The sequence below is a fragment of the Apodemus sylvaticus genome, chromosome 13, assembly GCF_947179515.1.
Source record: "Apodemus sylvaticus chromosome 13, mApoSyl1.1, whole genome shotgun sequence".
In the NCBI taxonomy this organism is placed as follows: Eukaryota; Metazoa; Chordata; class Mammalia; order Rodentia; family Muridae; genus Apodemus; species Apodemus sylvaticus.
This window is the reverse complement of record NC_067484.1, coordinates 42899613-42925130: the sequence shown is the minus strand read 5'-3', so window position 1 is coordinate 42925130 and position 25518 is coordinate 42899613. Positions and strand designations below refer to the sequence as shown.

At 41.3% G+C, this 25518-nt stretch overlaps 1 protein-coding gene across 1 annotated transcript in view; it reads right to left on the bottom strand.

Moving 5' to 3' along the window:
• The window catches only part of Znf608 (zinc finger protein 608), a 107937-nt gene extending 106492 nt beyond the window's left edge, over positions 1-1445 (bottom strand). Inside the window, exon 1 of the mRNA XM_052155439.1 lies at positions 1157-1445. The gene's annotated coding sequence lies outside the window, so the exon portion shown is untranslated. The remainder of the gene's footprint in view (positions 1-1156) is intronic.
• Positions 1446-25518: the final 24073 nt, after the last annotated feature.

Here is a 25518-nt window from a genome sequence, read left to right as displayed (position 1 = left end):
GGAAGTGGAGAGTCGCTTTGCTGGAAATGTCGGGGCTGGGAGAGGGGGATGGGCGCGTTAGCAACACCAACCATCTAAAAGGAGCGGTTTTGTTACAGTGCAAGCCTTTCACATCACGTGAGGATCAAGGGCTCAATTGGTTGTCGTGAGAACAAAAATGGTGACAAGCGTATCAAGAAAATACTGATCTGGTCTTTAAAAAAAGCTGAAGGTTTCTCCCTTCCCCCTGCAACCCCCTCCCCCCCCCCCCCCGCACGCCCTACAGTGGGCGAAGCTACAAGTTATGAATGTGAAACATTTCTCAGCCATCTAGGATCTCGGAAGTTCGGAAGGAGGGAAATGTAATGGCCACAAGAGCAAAGCAGATGTTTTAAAGAAACAGCTTATAAACCTTTCCTCAACTGATCTCCAATTTGTCGGCTTTCCCAAGGGGGCCAAGGCGGCGGACGCCTGGGGGGGGGAGGGCAGAGTACCTCGGAGCTGCTGGGATTTTAGGACCACCCCCCCCTTCATATATTAAACAAAGAAAAACATTTTGCTAGCTCCCAATCAGGGACTTGTAATAAACACACCATTGTTACTATTTGTGGGTTTGTTTGGGTTGGGTGGGGCTCTCCCCCCATACACCTTCTCTTAATGTTTTTTTTTTTCTTGCCTTTTTTTTTAAGGTGGAAAATGGTAGTTACAGTCATTACATGTAATGGATGAATATTCCCTAGTTTACTATTAAATTACTGAGCAGGAGGATGTGACAGGAGAGAAATCGGCTTGTTCTACCCGGGTTTCCATTTGCCTGGCTCGGTCTGGGCGGGGGTCAGTTCAGCTCCGGTAGAAAAGGAAAGGGGGGGGAAGGTGCGCAGGAGACCTGACACGGAGGACCAGGGTGTGTAACTGAATCACTCTTAGTCTCCTTTGGGTTAGAGCCCAAAAGGTAATTTACTCTAAGTTAGCCCAAGTGCCCAGTCAAGCTTAATTTGTCTAAAGAAGTTACAAAGTCACCCTCCACTGAATAAAATTCACCCTTCTTGGGCTGTTCTAAATGCAAAGCCAAACCCTGTAACTAGTTCCTCATTTCAATGCATAAAACTCGCACATTCCCCTGCATGAATACCCCACTAAAGTGCTATATAGCGACACACCACGCAACCGTACTTACGGTCTGTATGGGAGCGAGTTGACCTTGTCCTTCTAACTGCATTGAGTGTGTTTGGTTGCAGCCGCTTTATTTTTGGAAATTATAATTTCTTCAATTTTTTTTTTTTATTAAAGATGGACCAGCAAATGTCACAGACCGTCCCGTGTATTTTTTTTATAAAAAATAAAAAAAGAACAACAAAAATAAAGCAAAAACCAGAACACAGAAATCCCCCCGGTGCACACACACACACACCAAGCTTGTTCTGGAACAGTGGAGTCAGAACTGAAACACAACACACGCACAGGGGGAGTGGAGCCAAAGGAGCTCTCAGCCTTGTATACCTGAAAGGGACTTTTCTTTGTTCCCAATGCCCTTTCGCACAGGGCCAATCAGAGAGCAGCTTTTATGAAACTGGGCTCTCTCATTGGCTAACTGCTTTCTCTTGGCTACTGTAGGGGGGTTGAGATATACACACGTATAAAACACACACTGAGCGCGGGTGGGGGTGCGGTGGGGGGTGGCGGTGGAGACAAAGCGTTTTATTTTCCAAGCAGATTGGGGTTGCAGAACCTCCCGCAGGACGAAGGGAGGGGGAAAAATGGGGCGCCTGTTTCAATTACTACATCATTCACATAAAACACTTATTTATTAAAACACATCTCAAGCAGCCTGCGAAGAGAGGATATCGGTAAATGCAAGTTTGATTGTGTTATCTTGGGGGAAATAATGTGTGTGATCGCTCGGTGGCAGAGGGAAAGTCAGCTGAGCCACCGGCACAGAGCCGGCACGCCGCTCGTTGGAAACCCACGCGAGCGCTTTACTGTTGTCCCTTCCATGTCCCAAGGACTCAGCAACCCAGCTCTGCAGCTTCTGCCTCTCAGCCCTTCCCCACCACCTTGCCCTCCTGCAACCCCCCCCCCCAAATCTCTCTCTCTCTCTCTCTCTCTCTCTCTCTCTCTCTCTCTCTCTCTCTCTCTCTCTCATTAAGTAAGAAAAAAATCAGTGGGGAGCGGCTGGCCGGTGGTGGGGGAACAAGTAACCCTTTTGTCTCCAGGCTTCTGATCTGCAAGCCATGAACTGTGGACCCAGACAACCATTCGGCAAACCCACTGAATGACTCTCCTCACATTACCAACAAACCCTGCAACTGATATTCTACCTACAGATGGATAGATAGGTAGATGGATAGATAGATAGATAGATAGATAGATAGATAGATAGATAGATAAAAAAAAAGGCCACGGCAAGCCACATTAACATCTCAAATGAGCTTTGTTGAAAAAAAAAACAAATCGATTTGTGGAAAATAAAATATACTAGGCATATTAACCCCTTAAACAGCCGTTGTCTCCAATTTTTAATTATCTGGATTTTCTGCCTAAATTCTTTTCTCAAATCTTTAACCCTTATGGTGTCAGAGATTCTAAATTCTCTTAATGCTGTGTCCACAACCCACAAACATAATAAAATGTTCTCACTTTTATGGTAAGACAAACGCAACTGAGTTAATGGGACTCATTTTCCAGCACAGGAGGCTAATGTGAAAACAGCCTGTTAATATATTTAAGCTAATATAGTCTTACATATTACGTCTTTAGAACATGGTTTATTTTCAAGTTTGCATTGTTATTTTCAATTATTTTAGGAGCTAGAATGCGGAAATTTTAATGTTACTTAGTCTTTTAATTTCAAGTAAACCAATTATAACCCAGATTTTGAAAGATCGAATGTTAGTGGGGTTTTCAGTTGACAATTGGAGTTTTAGACATGCCATAGCTTACAAAAACGGGCACACAAGCATACATTGCCTCTGGCAGAAGACAGCTATGATGTAAATGTTTGGAGGGGACTTTGTAGATCAATAAAAACATTTATGCCACGTGTTATATGTAATGGCTATTGACTAATGTTTGTGTTTTTAATATATTTAGTCCACTTAAAAATGCCAATTTGGTGTTTCCTTGCCCTAGACGAACCGGAGTAGATCCTTCAACAAGCAGCAGGCCACAAACTGCAGTGAGACACGGAAAAGGATCTCTAGGAGCACTGAGACCTTGTCAGCTCCTCTTACTCACATTGAAGATATATAATAACAAATCCTGGGGGGGGGGGGGGGCAGATTAGATACATAGCGTCCACTCATCTTCTATTCTAGTTCTGATGTCTGGGTAATATTTTTACCGTACAGGTTTTTCATTTATGTGTAGCTCCTTGGTAATGGCACAGTACCTTACAGAAGTCATAACTTTTCTTCTTTTAGAAGTGAGGTTCCGCCACTGCTGCTCACACCTTTAATCCCAGCCCTTGGGAGGCAGAGGCAGGTGAATTTCTAAGTTCAGGGCCAGCCTGGGCTACAGAGTGAGTTCCAGGGTAGCCAGGGCTACACAGAGAAACCCTGTCTCAAAAAAAAAAAAAAAAAAAAACAAACAAAAAAAAAGAAAAGTGTGGTTCCTCCAAAGACCAACTCACGCTTGTGCACTTCCTGTGTCCCTGGGGTGTTGTCTCCATTTCAGGCTGTGGTTACCCCATATATTATATTAATTTAGAAAAAAAAAATCAATGATCATCTCTTAAAACAAAACCACTTCACTGGGTATTTAAACAGTATCATCTAGAGGCACTGGGAAAGGGTAAAGCTCTTTCAAAACACCCCCTTACTAAAAAAATCACAGAGTCGAACCAGATCCAAAGTGTAGCCATCCAGATGTGTAACTGAGCCTAGCCCTGTCTTTTACAGCCAAACCTAAACCTAGAGTCTTTTTAAAACACCATTGGCCAAAGAAGGCCAACTTAAGAACATATTTAATTCAAATTATTTTGGCAAATCAAAGCATTTTTCTTTCCGTTTTATCTTTCCCACATGCCCTTTATTTCCCACCCCCATCTCTTCCACCTCCCAAATTCTTCCAGGCAACTTTTGAATAGACTACTATTGTTATACTGGCTTTGTATGTGTTTGTTTTGCTTTACAAGGGGCGGAGGACAATCAAGAGGCACAGGAGGACTCTCAGACAATGGAAGACTGGAAGATAATTAGCTACCAGCTTTGACAAGTGGACTTACTCTCTTACCTCACAAAATTGGAAAGTTTGGTTCTATTTACAGAACCAAAATGTTTTCATCTGGATTTTTTTTTTAATTTAATCTCTGAGAATTTCATACATGGGTACATAATTTCCACCCTTCAGTCTCCTACCCTCCAGTTCTTCCTGTGCCCTCTATTTCCTTTCAAATTCATGACCTCTTATCATTACATATATTTCTTATCAAAGTTTTGTACCAGGGGCTGTAGTTGTCTTCCTAGTGATATCCACTACATTTCCTTGATTACACCAGTACACTCTTTCAACACTTGTACTTTGCAATGTTACATTTCACCAGGTGTCTACCCAGAGACAGGAGAGACAGAAGAAAAGTCTGGGGGGGGGGGAGCAGAGTTTGGAGTTCAGGGGTGGAGCAAACATGAAGTTAGTGTAAAGGAGGTAATTAGAGAGTGTCATCCGACCAGCAATAGCCACCATCAATGGGGCCCCCAATCAGCTCAGCACTACATATGACACATCGTTAGCAAGGAGGTGGAAAAATCATCCTGCCATCCCTGCAAGAGACTTGATGAGACTTGATCTTTCTTTCTTTCTTTCTTTCTTTCTTTCTTTCTTTCTTTCTTTCTTTCTTTCTTTCTTTCTTTCTTTCTTTCCTTCTTCCTTCCTTCCTTCCTTTCCTTCCTTTCCTTCCTTCCTTCTTCCCTTCTTCCCTTCTTTCTTTTTCTTTCTATTTTTTGGCCTGGAAAGATCTCAAGAGGATGGTAACAGCTTTAGGCAACAACAGAAAATCAAGGCGGTCTTTATTTGAGATTCTTTCTTCTGATTGAGGTTATATTATTAAGGGCCAGAAATCAAAACCAGTTTTATCCCCCCACCTTTTTTTTTTTCCTACAAGCACTTTATCAGGCAGCCCAGGCTAGCTAGGAACTTGATATTCTCTGCTTTCCCAGTGGTAGGATTATAGAATGTGCCTTCATGGCCAGCAGACATCTTTCTTGAGTTTTTATTTACTTGGAAGCAAGTCGAAACTTCTCTAAATCTACACATACTTGGATATAGGCTTGGGAGCTCTCGGGAGCTCTCAAGATCAAGAGGAAAACGAGAAGAGAAAAATCCTAAAATATAAGTCATATGAGCTTAATTTGCAGGAAAGAAACCTTAAGTTAGATGTAATTGTAGATGTTGGTTACCCAACAAAACTATAAGGAAAGATTCTTATCTACACAAAAGATTCTTATCTACGCGGAGCCCTTAAGCAGTGGTCTGCTTCTACTCCCTTCTGGAGAATATAGAGCTGATTGATGAAACACCCACAGAAACAGTAGAAGGTCTTCACTCTTTCCACCTGCAGATAATTGCTCCTAGTTGATAAAGGGCTTCTGAAAGGGGGGGGGAGCGAAACAAAAACAAAACAAAAAAACCTGCTACATTTTTGCACCCTGCATACTAAATCGGACTCTAGCTTCCATTGGGTACTTTTTAGCAATATCTATCTCTGGAAATTGTCATCAAATAGAGCCAAGTACTGTTCTTTTGGCCAAACATTTGATAGTGTATATAATCCTGAAGTAACCTTAGACCAAAATAAAGTTCCAAGGGGAAAAAAGATCTTGTACACAGAACCATTTAAGGTCTGTGGTAGAAAGAGGTGAGGGAAGAAAGACCTCATGATAGCCCCTGGTGAAAAGTACATTTCTGATAGACATCCAAAATATAGATATTCTTCCGTATCTTCTAATACTGCCACACTAGCTTTTCAGGTCGTTTCTATGTCCTACTAATACAGTTTAGCCTGAAGTCTCACCAGTTGACTCACAAAGACGGGGAGAATCATGCAGTCTTGACAGCTCTTTGTAATCTAGCTTGGTTTAAACAGCTGCAGACGATATAAGGCAAATATATCAAGTGATTTAATATCACGGTGAATTTTAATAGTAAAGAAATAAGAAATAAAGGAATATAGTTCCATGGTAGAGTGCTAACCTCGCCTGCTTAATGGCATGGGTTCAATACCAAGACAGAAAGAGAAAGATGAGGCCGGCTTCTCCATGTATGTTGGAATAGCTCTTATTTTCTCTTGCAGTTCCAGTTTCTTAATGGAGAAGAAAAGGCAGCAGCCTGTTCCTGCTGTGCTTTACTTTGAGAAAAACCTAGCAACCCTCCCTTCTCTCTCTCTCTCTCTCTCTCTCTCTCTCTCTCTCTCTCTCTCTCTCTCTCTTCTCTCTCTCTCGGATAGTACTGGTGTTGAGAGAACATCAGTGTAGGTAGGTCAGCCCTAAGTGTCTCAAATCATACCTCAGCTTGGCTTTAGGGCACTGTCATGGTGGTGTTGGCTACTGTGTCTGCATTGGTGCCCTAGCAGGGTCTGGGATCAGCTAGTAAAGTTAGGCAATTTACATCACATGCAATGAAACCATTTCTAGGAAAGGAGTTCTCTTTTATGCCTCTGAAGACCGGGTGCATAAAGAAGATCAAAACACAAGCTGCGTTTTTTAGAACTACTTATTGGAGATTGCTGTTGCTGGTTTTATTACAATATGTATTTTACAGATTTAGGTAATAGCCCTGATTTTTCAAATCGACCTCTGTTTAGACACGTTTCACTTTGGGCTGTTTCTTGTCTGCGAAATTACAGTCATTTGCACGTTATTACAGTGAGTAGGAGACAGATTGTATTTAGCGCTGGGTGGGGGAAGGGTTATTATGGGAAGTGATCTGCTACGGTCAGCACATAATTTCAGCCTGAAGAAAATTGCTTCTGAATGGCTGGTCTGTTAGCCAGCCAAGGAATGGTCACTGGGAAAGTCTGAAAAATACTTCTGCTTAATCTGCTTTGCAGGGCTGGTCTCATTGCCAGAAGGAGAAATGATGGGGGGAGGGGTGTGTTTGTAAAGCAAAATTTAAAAACTTGTAGGTGAAATGTTGCCACCGCTCTGTGTGAATTTAGAATAACAGAGCAGAAAAGCACCAAGTTGAGGAAGACAAAAGGCTGCTGGTTACAGCCTTTATATTCCCTGTCTCCTTTTCTTTGTGTCCTGTCCAGAGAATCTCTCTGGGATTTACTGAGAGCAGACAGTTATAAGTATAAAAATTTGTGAGAGCATTACAAAACACATTGATGAACACATCTCTCTAAGATTTTCATGTATAAATGACTGCAGGAGGAAAAAGAAATACGCAGAACAACTTTGTTATTGAGGGTGGCAGAACACCCTTAATAACACCCTAACTGTGAAAATATTCGGTATATTTAAAAGGATTTCCACACTTGATGAGCTCCACTTCGTCCAGATTTCATAAAGTTGACACAGGTTTAATAAAGCAAGTGGCATTCATCAAAACTGGCAAACCCGAATTAGTGATTTATGATCCTCATGCCTCTCCCAGACAGGTTTTACATATTCAGCTACAAGAACTCAGGAGCCTAAAGTTGATTTTAAAGGAGACTTCCATTTAGCTCTGCTTCTTGGCCGTGGAATGCTTCTGTTGTTGAGAACAACTGTGCCTCTTTTGTTTGCTAAACAAGCCTTCCTAAAGGATGAATCACTACAATCATTTGGAGAATATGCAGTAAACAACAGAAAGTTGTTCTGCTATTTTCTCAGGAGAGCATTTCTTCCCCATCCTCCTGCAACTCAGCCAGCCTCCAGACTGCTAGCCAATCACCGTTATGGAAATGTGGCTCTCGGCCTCCTGATTGGATGGCTCCTTGAACCTGAACTGTTCAGTTTTCTACAGCTCAACAAACGCTGGCAGGAGAGACTACTGGATGGATCCTCTTCTTATGAAATTATTTTAATCATTTCTCCTTCTCTTCCTCATCCCCCATTTTTTACACACATTTACACACACACACACACAGAGCTGTAAAGAATAGAGCATAACAATCTTATTGGGAAGCTGATAAACATAGAATGTTAAGGTGTATCCTTATTTATGTATACGTTTCTGTGTGAATGTACGCCCCATGTGTATGCAGGTACCAGAAAGGACTTAAGATCCCTGGAATTGAAGTCACAACCAGCGGTGAATTGGGACTCAAACTTGGGTCTTCTGTAAGAGCATCAGGTACTCTTAACCTCTGAGACACCTCTCGAGCCCCTAAAAATAGATTTTAATGTGCCTCTCATCTAATATATTCTTCTTTTATTTAAAAGACTTATTTATGTTATTTATATGAGCACACTGTAGCTGTCTTCAGACACACCAGAAATAATATATTCTTGCATAGCTTCTGACTGTGGGGCCCTGCTTCTTAGAGGACTCCAACAAAATTGAACAGAACAAAGGAACATTTGCATTTTATATATATATTTTACCATTCTATACTCTGTTCTGAAATGTTTGAGGTTAAAACTCTTTTAAATTAGCTAGGCAGTGGTGGCACATGCCTTTAATCCCAGTACTCATGAGGCAGACAGAGGCAGAGGCAGAGGCAGAGGCAGAAGCAGAAGCAGGCAGACCTCTGATGTCAGGTCAGACAAAGCTACAGAGCAAGTTCCAGGACAGCTAGGGCTGCACTGAGAAACCCTGTCTTGAAAACCAGACAATATACAAACAAAAAGAGATCGTAGCTCAAGGAAACAGCAGCTAGAAACATCCCTGAGGTACACTTTCCAAAAACTCTCCTTAATTCTTCCTGGAAGTTAACATGTTTAACCTTTACAGCAGACCAGAAAGCTAAGTACAGGTCTCATCAGATGAAGAAATCAAGATTTAACCCAGGAACCCTGTGGGCTTCACTGCTCTATTGGCTTGCCACAAAACTGTACGCCAGCATCATAAAGCTTTTAAGTTACACACAGGAGCATTAGAGGAAATTAATTCTTTTCCTGGATGAAAGAACTGAAATATTTTCATATCAAAGAGAAACAAAGTGTCAAAGCTTCCACTGAAAGACCTAGACTATGGTAGGTACAAAACGCGACACTGACAGATGAGCAGTTACCTGACAACATGTATTCTCTCTGGTCCTAAGATTCAGGAACATGTGCCATGCAGGCACTGAATATGTGCATGTGGTTGTCTTACACAGAGAATGGCATAGGGTGTTGGGGGGCATATGGTTCAGTGGGTGGAAGATGAGGCCGCAGACACAGACTGTCAAATCCAGATAGCACTGCACACATCCTTAACTGAAGCACCCATGCACTGCAAGGAGAGGAAGTAAGCAAAGCATCTCTATGGGTTTTCAGGTCTGGATTGTGCAGCACGGTGACATCAGCCACAGCTGGAGCGACAGCAAAAGCAGGACAAAGTGGAAAGTGGGAACTGACTCGCAAAAGCCACCAGGTGATCTTTACATGCACACTAACCTCACCTTTGACCCCCATAACACACACACACACACACACAAAACAACCTTTTCAAAGAATAAATTAAACCATACATTACTCATACAATGCATCATGCCATTCTCTTTATTAAAATATGAAGGGAAAGAAAGCTACAAGGCTCTGGGTGGGGGGCACCTTTAAAGAAGTACAGTTTAACCCCTGGTATCGAAAACTTTTTCACATTACCTTGATATAGGGAAGCAACTCTAAGTGACAGTATAACAAATATAGCATATGCAAGCAAGCCACAGATTGCATCTCAACCCTATCCTGTATTGACACAGGTTGATATTTTTTTGATTGTTTTGTTTTGTTAACCAAAGGCACAAGCAAGCCTTGTAGTGACCTATCTGCTTGTCTAGCATGCAGTTCTGAGACTTAGTTGAACACTTTACAGCTTCCTCCCACAAAGTACATTTGAATCAAGAAATAAAAATGTCAGTCCCATAGGGGGAACTGAATCAGTAGAAATTAAGAAATAAGGCTCCGGTATTTCATTGCAGGTATATTATACTTTGGAATAAAAGAAAAAAAATTGGTAATTTAAGTTTCCTCGGTTCATGCCATTTTACTCCCTCCAAACACAGAATTGTATAAATGAGACCTGCATGGTTCAGATGAAGAATTAAATTCTTCAAATAAAATAGCAAAATAGAGTGAAAGACACTTATATATGCAACATTGAACAGAATTTGACTAAAGGAAGAGAAGAAAATGTTTAATCTTTATACAAAGAGGGCTAAGACATTGACACTGAAAAGAGCATTGGAGATAAAATCATGGTAACAGTTACTGTTCTTAACAAATAGGATATAATTTTGTGAAATAATGAGATTATAATACAAGGAGTTGCTGATAAAACTGTTACAGCAGAAAATGGATAAATCATTAAATATAATGAGATTTAACTATCACTGTGAGAGAAATGATATGTAATTAGAAAAAGGAACAGAATATAAAAAGAAAGCTGTGTTTCCATCCATGCTTCCACATTCGTAGGAATCTGGTAATAAAGAGGAAATTATCTGAGTCTGTTAATAAATTATAGACACCATTTCCAGTAATTACGATAGCGATAGTCCCTCCTAAATTCAAGCTTAGGTTCCATCAACCTTTCATTTTATTTAACAAACACCTGTGCAACACCCTGTGCACAGAATTACACCAAACATTCGATAAGTATTAACTCATTTTCCATGATTAAGTGTGAGCCATTTGTCAGGTAATTCAGTGCACCTCTACTGTGCTTTCTGAGGTTCCCAGAAGACAGGAGGAGGCAGAAGGCACAGTCATCTCTGCCCTCATGATGATTCACGTTTCTTAGGAAAGATACTTGCCAAACTGAAAAGGAATTGATTTATCGTAATAATTACAAAAAGTATGACTTTAGGAAGAAAGGCTAGCTTTATCAAAGGAATCCGTCTAGGCTCTGGGAAGCAGCAGTTTAAATTGACTGCCATGCCCAAATAGAGATGGAGGAAAGGTCTGGGAGCAGAGGAGATGAACATTGATGTAGAGGAAGCAAAGACTGGGGCTTCAGCATCAGCCAAGACTGGCTGAATCTTAGAAGTCTTGAAGGAGAATGACAGGGTATAGAGGGAAGTCATATTGCATATTGTATGACCTGATACAAAAGTCTCCTTTGGGAACAATGGAGGCTGCCACCTGCATACCCAAAGTTCGATAGTGAACCCTTGGCTCTGTGCTGTGTCAGTGGAAGACATGCCTGTCTCCTGTCACATGTCCTGCAAAGAGGAGTTTGAGTTAGTCACAGGGTGGCGGCCTACCCTGGATAGTAACGATGGGAAACACTTCAATCTCTTCCACTTCACAGGCTTTTATTGACATGTATAAAAAAGTATTCTGAAAAGGTGTAAGAGTTAGTAAATGAATCACGTAGTGCATGTCTGGACAAGTTTTTAGAAATCAGGCTATTAAGAATGTTTGGTATTAATTTGTATAGAATGTCCTTGTATTTGAAGAGTTCCCCAGGAAACTCGAGAAATAAGAATGCACTGGGACATTGTTTATGCTAATGAGGACAATCAACAGCCAGAGGTAACCAGGCTGGGTATTTGCCTCAGTCAGGAGGGCACTTGCCTCCCCAGCTCTTGATCCCCAGCACTGAACAGAGTGTGGTGGCACATCCGTGTCATCCCAGCACTCAGGATATAGATGCACAAGGATCACAAGTTCAAGGTCATCCTCAGCTGCGTAGCAACTTTGAGGCAAATATGACCTTTGCCATTCCCTATTACAAGACAAATAGAAAACAGACAACTCTTATTTTTTTTTTTTTGAGCAAAGAAATCCAGAGTTTAGAAACTCCCAAACCAGAAGATGCAAATTCTATCAGAATATTCTCTAGCCTAACTACACTAACCAGAGCAAGAAAGGAGATGTGTGACTGAAACCTGAAGAGTGAGGGCACTCTGTAAATATATATATACATATATATATATCTCTATATATGTATATATATATATATATCTATATATATGAAAAAGTTAAGCCAATAAACAGAATATAAGATAAAAAATGGGCCATTGGAGAATACCAACATGTAAGTATGGTGCAAAATATATACAGGCTTGAACAGCCCAGGATTGTGGTACATACCAGAAACCCCAATACTCTGGAGACAGAGGCAGGAGTATCACTAAAAGTTCAGTCAAGGGCATCCTGGTCTAGGTAGTATCTACACAGAGTTCCAGCCCAGTCAGAGTTGCCTCAAAAAATGAAATCATCATCATCATCATCATTGAAAAGGACAAAAAGGAAATATAAAGACAAATAAGTAAAAAGAAAGGTTAATTTAATCAAAACAAGATCTGGGAATCTGTGGTGGCTTGAATAGGTTTGGCCTGCATAGACTCATGTGTTTGAGTGCTTGGCCCATAGGGAGATGACACTACAAGGAGATGTGGCCCTGTTGAAACAGATGTGGCTTTGTTGGAGGGGGTGTGTCACTGTAGGGCTGGGCTTTGAGATCTCCTAGGCCTACCATCTGCCTAGTGGAAAATTCCAGTCTCTTCCTAGCAGCCTTCGGATCAAGATTAGAACTCTCAGCTCCTCCTGTGAATGCAAGGCTTTCTGTAGCTGCCAGGCTTCCTGTCATGATGATAATGAGCCAAACCTCTGCAACTGCAGACCAGCCCCAATGAAATGTTTGCCTTTATAAGAGTTGCCTTGGTCATGGTGTCTCTTCACAGCAATGAAACCCTCACTAAGACAGAGTATGTCTAGGAAGTAAGCAACCAAGGATTGCTCATGATTCAGGAAAATCAAGTCGTCTGCAGACTGAAAAGCCTCCCGTAGGTTTTCTTTCAGGGAAGTGTACAATTAAATGAATTTTAACATTCGGCCTTTGCAACCTTCACCACAATGTAATTTTAGAACAGTATGATTACCTCAAAAAAGAAACTGCAGGTCTATTTATAGTAGCATATGGGCTTCAATTCGAAACATTAGAAACCACATTTACGTGGTATTATATAGTAGTCACATCACAGTTATGACTAGAAAAAAATTGGGGCTGGCTAGGTGGCTCAGCAGGTAAAAGCAATTGAGGAACAAGCCTGAAACCCTAGTTCAATCTGGACCCCACATAAAGGTAGAAGAAGAGAATCAACTCCACAGAGTTGTCCTCTGACCTCCACGGGAGTATCATGACAGCACACACTCCCCATACACATATCACACACACAATATTAATTATTCTTTATTAAGAAGAGAAGGATAAATTTGATCACACTGTATGACCATCGCCAGTAAAATACTCACCTTTGGGAAGCATCTGACTAATCTTTCGTAGAAGCTAAAATGAGAAGTTCAAGCAATCTGTCATAAGGTGAAATCGTGGTACATGGCAGACAGTAATTCAGTTATCTTTCCTTGCCCTTTCTGCATTCAGTTGACCGTTCCATCAGCTAGGTGAGGTGATTCTGAACTCTTTAAATGCTTTTCTCTGCTGACAGGCACAATCTTGAGCATTATTAGCTGAGGGTTCTGAGGGTGCTAAGGAAGAATTGCAGAAGGAAAGGACTGTGTGTTTTGGGTCCTGAAGCACAGAAGGCACCTCTAGCACCAGCATTCAGCAATGAGAGCTGTGCAATCTTGCAGGAGAGACCAACCAACAACATGCATTGGCCTAGTCTCACACACCAGTGCTCACTTTAAGACCCAGGGTCGTATGCATTGAAGATTACCTATAAATATGGCCTAACCCAATAATCATCAACTTAAAATATTACGAGGTGGTACGTGTGTGTGTGTGTGTGTGTGTGTGTGTTTAGTTTGTTTGTGTTAGTTTTGTAGATGACAGTGTTAGGTTGTAATGTCAAAAGGTTGAACATGACTGGGCATTACAGCTTCCTTTGGCATCCTGCTAGGCAATATGGTAGCTAAATACCTCTTCAGATATACAACGGAAGGGTGATTTTTTTTTTTTTTAGCAGTTTCCTGAGGAGAAATTGCTTGCACATTCTTCTTTGGTGACTCTAGTAGAATACAGCATCCCTTTATAAAAGATACTATTCTGACTGAGAGAAAGAACTGAAATTGGATTCTTAGAACCTAGGCAAAGACTTAGTGATACACACCTGTAACCCCAGCCCCGAGGACAGGAGTGAGGAGTGTGAGCACTCTTCCACGGAGTTGTATCTTCAGTCCTTATGGGTTTGGGGGTTTGTTTGTTTGCTTGCTTTTTTGTTTTCGTTTTTATTTTAGTGAACTCAGGCATCCTAAAGAGCCCAATTATTACACCCACTGGAGCAGGAGTTACAGGCAGTTGTGTGTCATCCTACTGGGGTTCTAGACACTGAACTCAGGTCCCCTGGAAGAGTTCTATGTACTTTTAACCCTGGACCCATCACTTCAGCCCACGTTTAAGTCTTCAGAGTAAATTTTCTCTGTTCATACTGTTCTCGAATTCCTCTTCTGTGATTATAAAAAAAATGCCATGAACAAAACCTGCCTCTTTTAAAAAACTGTTTATTCTTATGTTCTTTTCCTTATTAAAATGTACTTTACTTCATGTAGATAAAAAAAAAGTCATGTCTATACAGCTGTATCTCAGCTCAGATAGGGAATCCATGATAATTATGGAAAGACACATCACAGGACCGGGTTCTGGGAGAGGAGTACTGAGCCCGTACTGAAGCATCCTGGCGATCTCCGTAGTGTCACCTGCGGTTCCCATTGTCTATAGCTTTGGGTCAAGCAATGCTCAGCCCTAGAAACTTCAAGGACAGCTGAATCTGACATGTTTCACAATTTTGGCTGGCAATACTCAGTGCATATGTCCCTGGTGGACCTTTATGTTTGTTGTGATGTCAGTGGAGGTGACTTAGCAGCACTGAGCTAAAGTACTGTCTAGATTGCAAGGTCCAAGGCAACTTCCATCACAGTCCCACACCTTTTCAAAATGGTACACATGGCCGTTTTAATACAGCAGCCTTGGGACTCTAGGGCTTTAAGAGTGAACTGTATGGTCTTTATGAGCCAGTCTTTGAAATTACATACACCAGTCATTTCAGATGACTCCTTTTCCTAATTTGTTGGTTTCAGAGTAGATTCCTGGAGGACTTCCAGCGCTAAGGACTCTTACTTGTAACCCCAGACAGTTGGTTACAAGAGCCAAATGTGTCTCTGGAAAAACTCCCTTCAAAGGGAGGAAACACGTATCTCTGTCTGTAGGGCTTTATGGGAACATGCGGAACAATGTTGAATGACAAAATGCTTAAGCCATGCGGTATTTAAACTGAGGGTCCGTTGCCTCATTTCAGTGATGAGATTTGGAATAAATACTCTCTAAACTCTGATCCAGCTCTAACCATCAAGTTACCAAACGGGAAACAAGACAGGCCTCAAGAACTCTCTCTATAGGACTGTATGCAAGAAATTCATTGAGAAAAGAGATAATTGTATTGATAGAGGGTTTGGGATTTTTTTTTCTTTCTGATTTACTTATTATCCTAGTTTGATTTATAGGGCTGTGATAAAAAAAAAAAAAAAAAAAAAAAAAGCATGACCAAAAGCAGTTTGGGGAAGAAATGGGTTTATTTGACTCACAAATCCTGATCACAGTCCATTACTGAGGAAATCCAGGACAGGAACCTGGAGGCAGGAACTAAAACAGTTTCGGAGGATGGCTGCTTAACCATTGTTAGCTAAATAGTTAAATACTCCCCATTTCCTGATTATATTCTTCCTTCCATTATCTTTATTTTTACCTCTGCCTCCTTCTTCCCACCAAATGCTGGGATTAAAGGTGTGCACTACCACTGCCCAGCCATATTTTTCTTATACGATCAAGTTCCAGTCTTATAAGCTTACTTATCCTGAGTTTTCTTCCTTTCTCTCTCTAGACATAGTTACACTGGGGACTTCAATACACGAATTTTGGGAACTGTAAACATTTACTACTCAAATATATTTGTTTATTTGATTTTGTTTGTTTGCTTTAGATGCTTGTCCTGAATCTACAGTCCTCCTGTTTCAATATCTGAATGCTAGGATCACAGGTATGTAGCAGTGTATCTAGGCAACAGGTACTTTCCTCAATATATGTGTCTTTCAAGTCTTCAAGTGAACAAATCTTACTTTTTACACCATTTGTGTTTCTTTCCAAAAAATTAAACTGTGGCTAGATGAGCTGAAGATTGCTTAAGCATATATAAATAAAATTTGATTTCACTATCTCTTTCGTATGGTATTTAGTTTATTTATTGCTTATCGAGCCAGGGGTCAAACTTACCTAGTGCATTCTGGGTAAGCACACTACCACTGAACTACAGACTCAGGCCTGGATTTTACCAACTTACAACTCAAAAGACACTGCGGTAAAACCACTGTCACACAAGAGAATGAAGGAGCAAGGGTGTTAGATTGAAGGAGGGAATGAAACCTTTTCCAAAGCACTGGGCTTTTGTTGAACAAGATTAACAGCGATCACTACATTGTAGTAGCGATAAAATTGGGCAGGTTGTGTAAGTCAGTAAGAGTGAACATCTGGCTTCATTGGTCATTCAAGATTACAATTAGAACGCTACAGTTCAAACAGTAACCAATCCTGGTATCAGTTAAAGCTGATTTGTACACCACTTCACCCACTCTGGGGACATATTGGAGTAGGCAAGCATGCACAGAAGTGGAACAGAGCAGGGGTCTTGATCTCTAGTAACATATCACATGTGCAAGTGTAAGCCACATATGTGTGACTCCATTAGCTTTGCGTCTGTAGGGATGCCTAAACACATATGTATTTTTACGTGACTGATTCTAAGACCAGTTCTGTACAAAGAAAGTCATGTGGCCAGTGGATAGGAAAGATCTCTTACTGCTGTGAAGGTTTGGTGATTGGCACTTTCTGGGGCGAGTCAGCTGCTGAGAATGGGCCAGACAACATGGAAATAACCCTCGACTGGGAGTGAGAATCCTGGGTTCCTGTCCTACTTGCTAATCAACTGTAGTGCCTAGGGCAAGCCACTTCAGTTTTCTTCTGTGCCCTAGTTTTTCTTGTGTAAATTGGGACAATAAGATCGCCCTACTTATCTCATTAGTTTGTTGTAAGGGTCATAGAAGTCAGTGTGACTAAATGTACTTTGAGTCATGAAGCTGTATAAGTGGGAAAGAGCAGTGCCTCTCCTGTCCCTCATGAGACCTACAGCTGTCACCTCTAGAACCAAATGCAAGCTACCATGAAAAGCACACCAGATTTAGTTACTCATAGCTCTGTGTGACATAGAAGCCTTCAGAACGAAGACTCAGGGGAAAACATCAATGTCAAGTTTAGGCTCAGTGAAGCAGGGTGAGCCCTCGCACATCTGTGAGTGGACCAGAAGGACTGGGCCATTAGGAACAGGCAGAGCAGGCCGATGAGAAAGGCATGTCTGTTCAGATTTTTCTTGCACTTATTTTTTTGTAGAATCTCTTCCTCCTGGGTGTGGAGCAAACTCTTTTCTGGAATGGGGTCTTATTGCTTACTGTCAAACAAAGAGGTCAAAGAATTTCTTTATGGCCAGCACTTAAAGAAAGTTGGAGTTTAAAGTCAGGTGTTCAGGCTTTATGGCTGGTGTGAGGAAAAAAGTTGTAGTTTCTGTAAGGTGCTTTAAGGAAAGAGTAGAGGTTAGAAGTTGGAAGACAGAAGGGGCTCAGGGCCTTTGCTTGGCTTTATTTTTCTCTGAGACCTAAGAAACACAGATTCCTACAGAGGCCATGCAATGTCCTTTCCTTCCCTTCCTTCCCTTCCCTTCCCTTCCCTTCCCTTCCCTTCCCTTCCCCTCCCCTCCCCTCCCCTCCCCCCCCTCCCCTCCCCTCCCCTCCCCCTCCCCTCCCCTCCCCTCCCCTCCCCTCCCCTCCACCTCTCCTCTCCTCTCCTCTCCTTTCTTTTCCTTTTGCGACAGGGTTTCTGTGTATTCCTGGCTGCCTTGAAACTCTCTTGGACCCAGCTGGCCTCGAACTCACAGAGATCCACTTAACTCTGCTTCGCAAGTGCAGGGATTAAAGGCAAGTGCCACCACTGCCTGGCTGCATTGTTATTTCTTTCTATATATTGTCCAGTGAAGCTAATGAACTTGGCATCTGATGGAACTCCATCTTGAACATTGTGGACTAGAAAATAGGTCCTATTGGTTTGCTAATATTAAACCTGATTGTGCTTCTGGTAGGAATCGATAGAGGAGACACATTGTGATGTATATGTGCATATAAGAATGCCCAGTGGTAAGAAATCCTCACCTTTGGGAAATGCTGAGATAGAACAGCACATATAAAGTCTTGGTCAGATAGTCTAACTTGGGAGAAACCAGTGAGATGGGATATTTTGCTACAGTAACAATTCTTTGAAACTATAAGCTGCAAAGTATAGACACAAACATATACTTATATTATTAGAATCAAACATTTTTAGTTGGAAATAACTTTAAAGGACACTCTTGATTTATTATTTCCCCCCCTCCTTTTCCTTCTCCCCTCTTCTTCCATGCTGAGAAGTAAACATAGGGCATGCTGGGAAAACACGTTCACACTGATGTGTACTCCCAAGCCCTAGAGGAGATTCTAACTCAACAACTCTTCATTTAAAGATGAAAACTTGGCAATTCAGTTAGCATGTGGTTTGTCCACAGCTGCACATCAAAGATAGTGACAAGATTATTCTGATGTTTAAGCAACTCATAATTTTCCTTGGAACCAGTCTTCAAGTTCAAAATAAAAGACTGAGCGAAGGTGGTAGTTAGATTTAGAATATGATTCCTGGGCTAGACAAGATTCTCAATGCTGGTGTGGACATAAACAGACGCTCAGGCACAGACACGATTGAGTGCATCATCGCAGTAAAAGGCCAGATATCAACCAAGCAAGGTTCATAAGAGAAAGCTATCCAAGCAAGCTGAAGGGAGGAGACCTTGAACCAGAAAAGTGTAAACAGAAGGAGTACATTTCAGAAGTCCAGTTTGGCAAGCTAACATGGGTTTGGAAATAGCAGAAAGTATGATACTGATTTTTATTTTTTTATCGAGGGCTATCTACAAGTCATGATATTAAGTAGGTCACATAATTCCCATCTTAAAATTTCAAAATTAATCAATCAATAAATCATGATCTCATTTTGGTGAAGGAGTGAACCAAGCAATTATGGGAAAGCTGGAGCTTAATCTACAGAAATTCAAATTCCGCCACCAAGGTAGGGAGAGCCAAGACTCAAGGTATACAGTGTGGGGCTCCTGCAAACTGTCAATGAGTCTGAATACAATAAGTTACCCAGAACCTATATCTAAAATTGTCTTAAAGTTGTAACTTAGCTTATTGTTAACATCTCCTGTTGTTTGAGGTTACTTATATATATGCATGTTACATTTCCATTTTGCTATAGTTTTTTTTTAAAGAATGATAGTAGTGATTAAATGTTGTCAAACAATTTGTCCTAGAGGGCTCATGCTTATAGAAAATAATAATCAAACAATCTGAATAGTAGATAAATATTTATATAATTATAGAATAAAATATATCAAATGTTAGCTTATATCTTTAAAATACTGTGATTAATTGATTCTTTCTGGGCTGGAGAGATGGCTCAGTGGTTAAGGGCACTGACTGCTCTTCCAAAGGTCCTGAGTTCAAATCCCAGCAACCACATGGTGGCTCACAACCATCTGTAATGAGATTTGATGCCCTCTTCTGGTGTGTCTGAAGACAGCTACAGTGTACTTACTTAGAATAAATAAATAAATCTTTTAAAAAAATTGATTCTTTCTTTCTTTTTGAATATTTATAGAGTCCCATGGTATACCAGGCTCCATTTTAGATATGAAAAATACCAAAGTCTCTATTTAATGTGACTTATATTCTTATGAAGTTGTAATATAATAACTAAACAGAGAACAAACTGCAGTTATTTCAGATAGTAAAAATGATGCCTTGAAGAAAATAGGAAAGACTGACACAAGGGAGATGGGACAGGAGAAATTTATTTCCTTATCTTATTCCTTTCATTAAAATATGTATGTATGAGGGGCTTCTTTTATAATATAGAATATTCCTCAGAATTGTTGTTTTCTTTAATTTTAAAGACTTTACTATAAAAATACCCTGCAAATAAATACAAACATCATACACGAAGATCAATCAGACCCAAGCTCTATATAACGCAATGAACATATACATCAGTGGTTCTCAACCTTCCTAATGCTGAGACCCCTAAAATAGTTCTTCATGTTGTTATGATCTCCAACCAAAAAATTGTTCAGTTGATACTCCATAACTGTAATTTTGCTAGTGTTATGAATGCTACAGTACCTATCTGATATGCAGGACATCTGATATGTGACCCACAAAGGGGTCATGACACACAGGTGGAGAACTGCTGATCTAGGCACTTAGAGTGGAGATTTGACACCCAAGCTGTGGGTCTTCACACTGAACTCCTCATGCTCAGAGTAAGACACGTTTCATGCACCCGCCCACTCCCAAACCCAAAAGCTCCCGCAACATAGCCTGAACTAGAGAAGGCGTTCGCTTTGTATTCGCTTTCATAACTTGTGTCCATTACCTGCTCTTAGTCCTTCATTCCCAGATATTTGGTTTTTCTCATTTTTTTCTCCCTGTTATTCTTCATTAAGCATACACTTATTTGCATATTTACATATATTATTTCCCAGGTTCCCCATATGAGAGAAAACATGCACTTGACATGCGTTTATTTTCTTTTTGAGACTGTGCCACCTTGCTTAGTATTATCCATCTATATAAGCCCATCTTGGCCGGGCGGTGGTGGCGCACACCTGTAATCCCAGCACTCGGGGAGGCAGAGGCAGGCAGATTTCTGAGTTCGAGGCCAGCCTGGTCTACAGAGTGAGTTCCAGGACAGCCAGGGCTACACAGAAAAACCCTGTCTCGGAAAAACCAAATCCAAAAAACCAAAAAAAAAAAAAAAAAAAAAAAAAAAGCCCATCTATTTCCCTGCAAATATTTTAACTCTGTTTTTTGTTAGAGCTGAGAATGTGTATATATACCAATAAGAACTGGGTTTAAAACAAACTTAAGAATTATGCTTTATTTAAAGGGGATATTAACCAAGAATTGTCCGCTTCATTAGAGCCAACCCTGGAGAAACCATGCCTGGGCTTTGCGTGCCTAAGGGATGCCGGGAATAGGGTTCCTTGTGGTTCCTGTTCCACCATTGGCCTTTTGCAGTATCTCTGTTCCCAGTAACTCAAAGCCTGGATCCCAATCAGCTGTTAAAGATTGATGAATTAGCTCACTGCTGTGGGCTGCTGAGTTCACACAGTAAAAGCACAGGACACATCCAGCCATGAAATTAGGCCAGGTTGAATATCCAGACTGGGGTCATGAAGTGATTACCAATCTTGGCTGTATCATGTTCATGATGTCTCTGTTTCATTTACATCAGTGGGAAACACTGGCCACCACACATCAGCACAATACATACAAAGCCTTTACTGAAGCTCATATGCATGGAAATATGCTGACCTTATTTCTGTAAGACCTTCTTCCGTATTGTGTTACGTCTGTAAGCTCCTATTGAGTCACTACAGCTAATACAGAATTCGGTCCTACATGCTGCTTTGCCATGCACAGCAGTGTATGCCTGCAACCCTGCACTCAGGAAACTGAGACAGGCAGACATTAAGTCTGAGACCAGCCCAAGATGCATGTATTACAAGATTCTGCCTCAGAGAAAATAATAAACAAAAAAACTAAAGATACTGTATTGTGTGTGTGTGGGGGGGAGAGATGAAAATGCTTACTCCGAGGTTAAACAAGATGGAACAGGAAAGTCTGTGAGATGGGCGGAGAGAGTAAAGGACTTTGGGAAGGGGAGGTAAAGTCTTTATCCCATGGGTGGGGGCAGTTGGGAGAGAGGGGTATCCTGCTTACAGGGAACTTCTGCTATCGGATTCACACAGAGATCTGAAGGGCTGCCACACCTTATGGAAGCCAAGGAAGATGGTGTACTTTGAAAAATCTCATTTAGCTTGGACCAAAATCCATAGGCTTCCATTAGAGAGCTGTCCCCAGTGTTCCTCCTTGGAGCCAGGGCAGGCAATGCATTTCTTTCAGTTGATCCAGAATCCCTGTGGGATACTGACTCCATCAAATGCAGATTGACATCTATTTGCAGTGCAAGTGGAAACGGCGGTCTCACTCAGAATTATTTAACATGGCAACATTTTGCACATATAAATCATGTCCAGCTTTATTAGATTAGGCCAATTGAGGAAATATATACACCTGCCTGTCATGTAAAGTCCTTCATCTTGGGGAGCAGACTCCCCAGGGGGACATCCCAGGAAGTAAATTGAATACTGAGTGGTTTACCCAGTGATAGGCTGGAGTTGAAAATTGAAATTCTTGCATGAACATTGAAATTCACATCAAAAATGAAAACCTAGGTGTATGTCTCCTGGTTACCAGGGTACTAATCACCAGAGAAGTTTAGAGTGGTGCTACTATAGTGTTGCTCCTGTGCCTTTCTGTTGGAGCTGAACCCTGTCAATGTGATAGTGTAGTTAAGGTCCTTTCAGGTCTTTAGAAGAAAGACCTCCTACAAACGGCAGGCTTGCATTAAATCAACCAAGTAGCTTGATATGATTCCTCTGCACTTATGGGAGGGGTGGAAGATGATAAGCGTTTTACAGCGAACTAAAGCACAGAGATTAGCAGGCGTCGACATTTTAATCAGACAAGGAAGCTGTGTAGAGATGCCCGGCTGATAGACTTGATTTCTGTTACAAGAGAGGCGGGTAGGTTGGGGGCGGGGTGGCATCCAGGCCTGTCCTCACTGTACTCATGAAATCTCAGAGAAGAATCTCTCATAAAAACAGACTGCCTCTCAAATAACAACTCTTCCCAATTTAAGATGGGGGAGGGGGAGACGACACTTAGTGCTACTTATGGGGACAGCGTTGAAAAATAGCATGGGTCTCCACACAGTGTCCTCCTCCCCTCCACCTCCAGCCCCCCACGCCGGCTCCACCCCATCTCCGCCCTAGTTAAAAGGAAAAACTATTCCTCTGAAGGAGAAAAGCCCTATGAGGGGGACCCAGCGCCATTACTCTGAGAGGCACAAACTGAAAAGGCCCCTGGTCTCGGTTTACTGCCACAATGGCCTTTTATGAGAGGGATTAGACGCGCCGGGAGCTGGTGCAACGTTCAGCGGTGCCCCTGACGACAATCTGGAAAAAAGATGATAAAATCAGTTTGTCGTGAGGTTAAACCACCAAAGACTTCCTAGATTAGCTTTTTGGAAGTTTTTTCCTTTGGAAAGAAGATGGAAAAAAAGAAAGAAAGAACTATGGGCTAAAAGCTATTTTCCCCCCTTTCTCTTCCTCTCCCCAATTCCTGAAGTGTAAGATGCAGTATTCAGAAAACACGTTGAGCGGGCTGAAGCATTAAAAAGATCAGTCTTCGGCTGCTGAATGAAACGCTGCCGTGCATGTGACTCACATACTAAACGGAACTTGCCTTCAAAGCCCATTTTACTGCCTAATTATATATACACAAAATGTAGCTGTCTGTTTCAATCAAATCACAGGAAAAGGAATAAAACTCCTCTAAAGATGCAATTTTCATGGTTTGTCATAACCTTAGAAACACTGCTAACGCCCAAGGAGGTAGTGCGGCTGCACAGCCCTGATAAGGCTCGGGCAATTGTTTTTCTTTTAATTATTACTTTATAAAGACATTATACCTCCTCCTTGTCGGGAAAAGGGAAGTTAGTGTCCTCTGTCTCCTCTCTCCCTCCCTTCCAATTTTCACAGGGATCTTGTTGATATGCATTATAGCTGGGGCTGGAAGCCAGTGTAGCTATGGAAATAATATTTAAGTAACCACATAACTACAGGCTTTCCACCAGTTCCAGGGAGGAAACCATTTTGAAATTTATGTTCTAAATTGAGTTCAGCTTTCCAGAGCGCAGAGAGAGCAGGAGCATGCAGATGAAGTGCTCAGCCTTAGACAAGGTCTGTGCTCTGGCTTCACGGGACTCCTTTCCGCTCATAATGACTAATACACTTATATTTTTTAATTATTGATCACAGAAGCATTTTCCTTCCTGTCAGTCTCACTGAAGAATGATGTAATAAAACACACAAAGGCTCTTCCCCCCACCCCAAACCTAACATTTCCTGTACGGACTTTTTTTTTAACAATAACCCAAAACTGTAAAGTTTAATAAGCCATTACTAATTTACATATTTTCATAGATTCAAATCATTAAAATGCAATGATATTTTAATGGCTTAATATATATCTAATTGCAGATTAAAACTTTCTAACATTGGAGATGGCATTAAACATAACACCAAGGGACTCCAAGTGTTTAATTCAGAGCACACTGGCTCCTCCTAACACTGGCTGGAGAATCAGGGTTCACTGTTGGATGAATAAACTGATTATCTTATAATGGGCATATTCTTAACAAGTCATAATTTTAGCTACCATTTCCGGCCCCCCTTCCCCTTAGCTTCTTCCTACCCACTCCCAGTTCTAGTTCTAGGCCTATGAAGTTTAAGATCTGCTGCACGAATCCATAGAGTAAATAACTTGATTAGAAACTAAGAAGGTTAGGCAGATGTGTGTGAAAAGCAGCTCTCAAACACTCTGAGTCCTTCTAGAGCATGAGAGACATACAGAAAGTCAGAGAGAGGGAAGAGTTAAAGGAACTTGTACTCTGGGGAACACTGCCTGAACCCCAGATTCCAAAGTGGAACCTTGTGACCTATTAGAAAGAAGCGTGTGTGGTGTTCCGGCAGCGATATTCTCAACAACTCAAAGTGGAACCAGTCCAAATGTCCGTCAAACAAATGGTTAAGCACATTACAGCATGTGCATACAATGAAATATTATTCAGCTGTAATAAGGTGCAAAGTACTCAGGTGCTATAATGAAGATGACCTTGACACTATTACACTAAATGAAAGAAATCAGACCGAAGGGGTCGTATGCTGAATTATTTCATTTCTATGAAGTATGCAGAATGGTTAAACCCAGACAATGGAAGTAGAGTATCAGTTGTTAGTGACTGGGGGGTGAGGAAGGGAGGAAAAAATTGGGCATAACTGCTTTACAGGTATAGGAAGGATAAAATGTTTTAAAATCCCGAATGGTAGTTGTAAAACATTGGAACACACTAAATGTAAAAGAACACTTCTCTTTTAGAATTGTTTTGTTATTAATTTCAATGAAACAAACCTACAAATATGCTCTCAGTACTCACTCACACAGTCATTTATTTCTTCTTGACTTCAAAGAGTATCTAGTTCCCACCAACTGTGGGACAGGCACGTTGGCAGACATTGGGGACTTGATGCTGAGTCAGCGGAACAAACCCCACATTTTTCAGCTGAGGAGAAAATGCAGCAAAGTAAGCATGGCACTTACACGTGTCATTTCAGTTTGTTTTTTAAGATGCTCGCTAAGAGCCCAAGGCCAGTCACCTACAAACATGTAGATCAGGCTGGCTTCCAACTCTTGAGCC